Source organism: Neophocaena asiaeorientalis, unplaced genomic scaffold (assembly GCF_003031525.2).
Source record: "Neophocaena asiaeorientalis asiaeorientalis breed wild unplaced genomic scaffold, Neophocaena_asiaeorientalis_V1.1 scaffold212, whole genome shotgun sequence".
In the NCBI taxonomy this organism is placed as follows: Eukaryota; Metazoa; Chordata; class Mammalia; order Artiodactyla; family Phocoenidae; genus Neophocaena; species Neophocaena asiaeorientalis.
The window spans coordinates 6,536,869-6,544,386 of record NW_020174046.1 but is presented as its reverse complement, the minus strand read 5'-3'; positions in this window follow the sequence as shown (position 1 = coordinate 6,544,386).

Genomic DNA, 7,518 nt, shown 5'->3' with positions numbered 1-7,518 from the left:
CATTGATAATATTGTGTCATGTTTTTATAATGTAAACATAGTAAATTGCTGTATTGAACCAGTCTCCTGAGGCTGGAGGTAAGCGGGAGTCGGGTGGGGATGGAGGGGTTGGAGGGGTCATGGAGGTGGGAAAGGAAAGTCTGTTGCCTCTTTTTGCCAAAATAGTAAACTGTAACTTGTATTTCAAATTTGGTTTTAATTCACCCTGAAGCATGTGTGTGAGCAGTTTAACAAATGAATTGATGATACTCTTAAGGTACTTAGATAGTGGGAAAAGTTTCTAGCTCATTTTTCTCTACTATGTATAAAGAAAGTGTATTGACACTTCATAACAGATTCAAGCATCTCCATATATATTACAATTGACAGAATAGAAGTCTCACTACCTAATAAAAGAGTTAAAAAATATATATGCCTGCATTTTAGTATTTTGTGTTTGTTAAAATTTGGTAGAATCCTAAGATTTTTTCCCTTTTCCTCCCTAAATTAATTATCCAATATTGAGCTAGAAGACAACCGTAAGAGTAAAGAATAATAAAGAAAGAAAAAGGAAATTTTGAAGCTGAATATTTTGATACTTACATAAACAATTTTCTCCCTATGGTACATATTTCCTTTACCACAACAAAGTATCATGGAATGATGCACTTCAGCAGTAATTCCTATAGTATTTCTTGAATGACTTTGCCTCCACTTAAAATTGTTGAAAGTTTTCCTAGGTTGTGAGATCTCTGAGAAGGTAACATATTTGATCCAGAAACACATATATGTGAAATGCCTGAAACACAATTGATGCCTGGTGACTGGAAGTTATAATTATTATGTCAGAAAAAAATAATATTAGCATACGCGTTGATTGTCCCCATTTCCCTGCCTGTCAAAGAAAATCTGCATTGGTGAGCTCAGTTTTCTACCTCTTCCCACATCCTAAAAAAGGATGGATAATTTTGTGCTGAATTTAAGCCTAAATTAATCTACTAAACAATGTGATAAGAAAGAGGAGAGAGAAAAGGAGGAGGGCAATATTAGGTAGGCTGGGAGTTTAAAAGGGTTTTTTTTGCGGGGGGGAAGTAGGGTTGGGGATGAGGGAAGAGGAATTTAATAAAAGCGAATGTGGAGTCTGTATTTGGATCCTCTTGAATGTCCTTTAAGAGTCACTAGTAAATGATGGAATTCTTCTTAATTACATTTCAAGAGTTGAACTACACTTCTTGAATAAATGTAGCACTGTTATGGGACTGAACCCTGAGTATCTCTGGATTTACAAGGTTTACAGTATTATTTACTTAAAAGATGAGTAGTAAAGGATTAACAGTGCCCAAAGAGAAGTTTGTCCTCTGCCTTCAACTCCTGGGAGATCCCTGGAATGTCCTGCCTGCTAAGTGTGTTTTTGTTTGCCTGGGGGCCTTGGGCCACTCCAGATATTCTATTTGAACTCTGTGATTTATGGTGAAGGCTTTGGGCCACACAGTATCATCTCTACCTGGGGAGAGGCGGGGTTGGGGGCTATAGACTAAGGTCAACTATGTGAGCAGTCAACCAAGTCTACCTGACTGAACCCCCATAAAAACTCTTGACACCAAGGATGAGATGAGCTTCTCTGGTTGTCACACTTTAGTGTGTCTTGTCACACCTAATTGCTGGGAGAAACAGGCATGGTCCACACAAATTCATTGGGAGAGGACAGTTGAAGACTGGTGCTTGGCATTTCCTGGACACTGTCCTATGTGCTTCCTCCCTTGGCTGGTATTAATCTGTATCCTTTCACAATAATAAACCATAACCATGAGTAGAACAGCGCTGGGAGTCCTTCTAGTGAATTATCAAGCTGGACGGTTGTCTTAGAGACCTCTTGAACTTATGATTGGCATCAGGAGTCTTGGGGACTCACAAACTTTGCAGAAGTGCATGGCGAAATAATATTTCTACACACAAATGCAAAGTGAAAGAATTTATGGAAAATCCTAAAAGTGAAAAAGGGAACTACATTTAGAAGGGAACAAGTCTAAAACTGTAGACCAATAAGCTATACTTCCAGAAGAAATATTAAAATACATATTCAAAACAGCAAACTATGGAAAATAAAGCTTTTAAAGGAGTAAATCCTAATCTAACTTTTTTTTACAATAGTGACAAATCTAGTAAATTGGGGACATATAATGGGTATAATACATATCAACTTTAGTAAAATTGTTATTTGGTCTCAAGGTTTGACCCTTTAAAGCATCTCATGTTAAATGGGATCCAAAAGGGCTGTTAAACTCATCTAATTCAAGTGACAAGTGACATGTGCACAGTACAAAGAAATAACTCACGGGCTTCCCTGGTGGCGCAGTGGTTGAGAGTCCGCCTGCCGATGCAGGGGACGCGGGTTCGTGCCCCGGTCCGGGAAGATCCCACATGCCGCGGAGCGGCTGGGCCCGTGAGCCATGGCCGCTGAGCCTGCGCGTCCGGAGCCTGTGCTCCGCAACGGGAGACGCCACAAGAGTGAGAGGCCCGCGTACCGCGAAAATAATAAAAATAATAAAATAAAATAAACACAAACAAACAAACAACACTCATGAAAGAGGAAAGCTATACAAATGCAAGCTAGGACAGAATGTGTTTTGCAAATGTATGGCATAAATTGATCCAGAATCATAAAAACCACAAGTTAAGTAGGAGTTAGTAGTGTGTCATTGTAATTCTAAAAGTTAATAAAATACTGAATTATCTAAATAAGAGAATGTCATATGAAGCTTAGTGTGTCACTGTGTTCTATTCTGGTGCGATCATTTTTAGATTATTGCATTCATTTTTAAACCCCATGGTTAGTGAAAGAGACTTCAGTATTTTGGGTTCCAATCCTAGCTTTGGCACTGACAGACTGGCTCTATAATGGAAGTGTTCAGGAACTGAGGTCCCCAGTTCTCCTCAATTCCAGATCCTGTTAATTGAGAGTATTGGGTCAGAAACACACTTAAATGGCCACATAGATCTAAAATCCTTAGTTCATCAAGAAAAGACGTTATTAAAAGGGATGGGTGTTGGGAGGTCTAAATCACAATGTCTTTGTATACAAGGACATATAGGAGACCCTGAGGTACCATTATCCACTGATAAGCTCTCACAGGGGACAAGTCAGGCACCTGAGTTCACAGGGCTCTACAGATGCCAAGACTACAACCTGCTCCCACAATCCATTTCTCTATCTTCCTCTAGTAACAGAAACCTCGACATGGGTTAGCAGGTGTCTGGCTAGGAGATACATGTCACAACCTCCCTGCAGTTAAGTGTGGCCAATTGAATATGAGTGACAGGAGTGGAGGCAGATTCTTCATCACATCCTTTTAGTCTTCCTTCAGGCAGGGGCACAGTTACGAGAGCCAACTTTGATCATGAGATGCTAGAGGATGGCAGTACAATATGCTTTAGATAATTTCATGGACAGAGCCTCCTTCTGTTGTGCTATGAGAAAGAGAAAAAGAATCTGTCCTATTTGAGCCACTGTATTTTATAGATGCTTTGTTACAGCCACCTCGTTGTGTCCTAACTTATCTAGAAACTGGTAATGGAAATAGGATGCTATCCAATAAAAGCCTAAAACAAGTATAAGGAATGAGGAAATGTTGCAGGCAGGAAATCTGATGACTCTTGTTATGCCATGGCCAAACATTTGGCAAAGTTCTTGTTTATTTTAGCTCCGGAACCCATGATTCTAGGAGGAGAGATTGAGAAAACTCAGGATGTTAGTACGTGTTTGCTGCTCCTTACTGCATTGAACAAGATACGATGAGAGAGATGAAGCAAGGCGTCCATTAGCCAGTCTGCAAGCATAAATGCTTAGGCATTGCACTTCTGTCCTGACTGAGACCTGCAGTCTAAGTTGCCTGGGAGTCCATGATTGAGGGCTTAGTCAAGCTAGAAAAGCCAACTGCAACTTTATGATGAAGAGCAGGAGACAGTAATGTTTCTCAGAAGCTGTACCAGGCCTGCCATTGAATGCTCTTCCTCAGACAATGGGAACCAACTCAACTGCAAAGATCATTTAGTTGAAGGAGAAAGGGACAGCCAAGCACAGAGGCCAGTAAATAAAAGAGGGGAAGCAGCAGATGAAAGAACTATGACCACCTGAGGCCTTTGCTAATGTTAATTTCATATGGAACTAACTAGAAGCTGATAGACTGAAGCATATTAAGTTTTTGAGCAAACTGTTCTGCTGAAAAACAAAACATAAACCAGGCTTACAGAAGTCTATGACAGTTTTCCATGTCCCTTCCCCAGTTTGCCATGCCCCTTCCCACCCTGAAGCAACCCTGGGTCCCCAGATCCATACCTCCAATGTCCACTTCAGATGTGACCATGGTGGACAGTGAACAAGAGGGTGCCTCCCAGAGAACAGACCGGATGAAACCAAGGATCCTAATACCAGAGGGGACTTTCCATAACTGATGCCCAGCAAACGTTGTTCACTGCCATGGACCACTCACTGGTCCCATTCTTCCCTTTTCTGAATGAGAGTTTTACCTGTGATTACCTCGTTCCTACTCCACAATTGTATATTGGCTGGTTGGGGGATAGATCATGGCCTTTCTGTTTACGGGTCCCTGCACTGGAGGGGGTCGTATCAGGACCTGACAGACGACACAGAGTCAACCAGAATTCCTGGCCTCTGAGCTGGATGAGTGATCAAATGGGATTTCAGGATGTACCCCTTTGAGGGGTGTGCTCTGTGTATGGGAACAAAGGTGCGCTTGGATAATTGAGCAGGAAGCCGGGAGAGATTTGTAATGGATACTAGTTTTATTCTGGCTTCTTCCTTTAGTAATAGAAACCCTTCAGATTTAATTGGCACTCATGGCTAGAGATTACAGTTCATTTTCCTGTGCAATCCACCTAGCCAGGAGTCCCAATTTATTTCAAAAGGGATGCAAGTAGGAGTGTTTCGTGAAAGTTTTGTGCCACATCTTTAAAAAAAAAAGGAAGGTGGTTGTCTCCACTCTCCCTTCCATGGAGCTGGAAGGCGGAAACAATGCTGGTGAGCCTGCTTTGATCCTGGAGTAAAAGCAGCCCCTTAGGGCATGGCAGAGTAACAGGACAGAAGGAGTCAGCAACCCTGGATTAGAGCTGCTCTGCTCACCTTTTCTGGACCACAACCTAACACAGGGCTGTCATGTGGAAGAGAAAGAAATTTCCATGTGTTTGGAACCCTTGTCTTTCTGGATTTCATTGTTTCGAAGCTTAGTCTGTATTCTAACCCCATATCTCTCATTTGACGATGTTTACATGCCCAGCATTAGTGAGCTATAGTAGGGTTTTAATAACTTAATTTATTAAAAAATAGTGTACTTTAGAGTTGTTTTAGACTTACTGTAAAATTGTGAAGATAATACAGAGTTCCCATACATCTCACACAGAGTTTCACCTGTTATTAACATCCTACATTAGCATGGTAGCTTTGTCACAATTCATGAATCAATTATAAACTAAAGCCTTAGATATGAGTGTGATCTGGCTGCGACATCTGTCACCCTATTGATCGCCAGGATTGATGTGGCTGATCTTGCTGGCTAGGAAGGTGACCTCCCTCCCTCATTGCTCCATATGTGTCCCTCCCAAAACTGCCCACTTGGTCGGCCTTCCCCGATAGAGGAGGACCGTTCTTGGGTCAAGGGTCTACTAATTGCTGGGCTCCCCTGCTAGAACCTGCACACAAGATCTCAAGGTCCATTTGTAGGAGAATGTAGGGTAGCCAAACTTCCAGGACTCCAGACACATCCTAATGAGTCTGCATGTGGCAGTCTGCCTTTCTTTAAAAAAAAACAAAAAGGAAAGAAAGAAAGGAAAAGCAACACTAGAGCCTATATTTTATTCAGAATTCTTTAGTTTTGACTTAAGGTCCTTTTTTTGTTCCAGGATCTCATCCAGGAACTATTTAGTTGTCATGTCTCAGGCTCTTTTTTTGCTGTGATGGTGTCTCGGACTTTTAAATTTTTGATGCCTTTGTTAGTTTTGAGGAGTATTGTCTCCGCAATGAAGATGTGTGCTTTTCTCATGATTAGACTGGAGTTCTGGGTTTTGGGGAAGAAGGTTACAGAGATATTGTGCTATTTTTATCACATCCTATCAAGTACATGCTAGTAATACCATTAATTATTATTGACGTTAATCTTGATTACCTTTCTGAGGTAGTGTTTGTCAGGTCCCTCCTCCATAAAGTTACTCTTTTTTCCTCATCCCATACTGTGGTCTGGAAGATATGCACTATGTAGCCCACACACATGAAGTGAAGAGCTATGTTCTACTTCCCTGAGGATGGAGTAGCTATATAAATTATTTGGAATTCTGCATGGGAGATTTGTGTCTCCTCCATTATTTATTTTTTCAAATGTTTATTGATGCCAGCACAGACTCACAAATCTTTATTTTATACTTTGGGTTATAATTCAATGCTAAATTATTTATTTAGTTGCCCAAATACCAGCTTTGGCCATTGGGAGCGCTTTCAATTGACACTTATGTCCCTCTGACTTATCCACATCATTTGTGTGTACATATGTGTGTGCATGTATATGTTTGAGCACTTCCTTATTTCCTGGCACTATAAGATGCTCCGGGTTCATCTTCTCTACATCCTGCCCCAGCCCTAGAACCAGCCATTTCTCCAAGGAGTCTTGGTCACTTTTATTGGAGAATGGTATTAAAAAAAATCAAGATCTGGATTCATTGCTTCTAGGCTCTGTCAGCTGACAGAGCAAGAAAATATATGTGTGTATACGAACACATGTAAATGCACATACCTTTAGATATTTCTATGTGTAACCATCTGTATCTATATTAAACTAAACACGAAATCATACTGATGTCTCTAACTCACTCATTACCACAGGGACCATACCTGTCTCTTCCCCTTCTTATCTGTAACCTCCCACTCCAATGGTGAGAAATGTGGCTCCCACCAACCACTGTCTATTTACTGAATTATTCAATTCCAGTATATATGTATGTGTAGTGGTTTCAGAATTGTTAACCTGTACTCCATGAAAAACAACTTGGTCAACTGGAGTACAGTGATCTGTACAGTTGTTGTGTCTTTAGTCTTACACACTCCATTCATTTCCAAAGTTACTGTTCACTCATTTTCAGAGCTACTAAGGTCAGCCCCTTTTCCCCTCACCCCCCTTACTGAGACTGTTTCATACATTTGCAATACCATTGGATCCTTTTGCAACACTCTGCATTCCATCCTGGGATCCCTTGCCCCTGAACACCTAAATGAGATTTAAAATTTGCATATATTAAGGTTCATTCTTTGTACTGCTAAGTCCTGTGGGTTTTGACAAGTGCATAGTGTCATGTATTTACCATTGCAATATACAGTATAGTTCGAGTGCACTAAAAAAATTCCCCATGTTGGGCTTCCCTGGTGGCGCAGTGGTTGAGAGTCCGCCTGCCGATGCAGGGAACATGGGTTCGTGCCCCGGTCTGGGAAGATCCCACATGCCGCGGAGCGACTAGGCCCATGAGCCATGGCCGCTG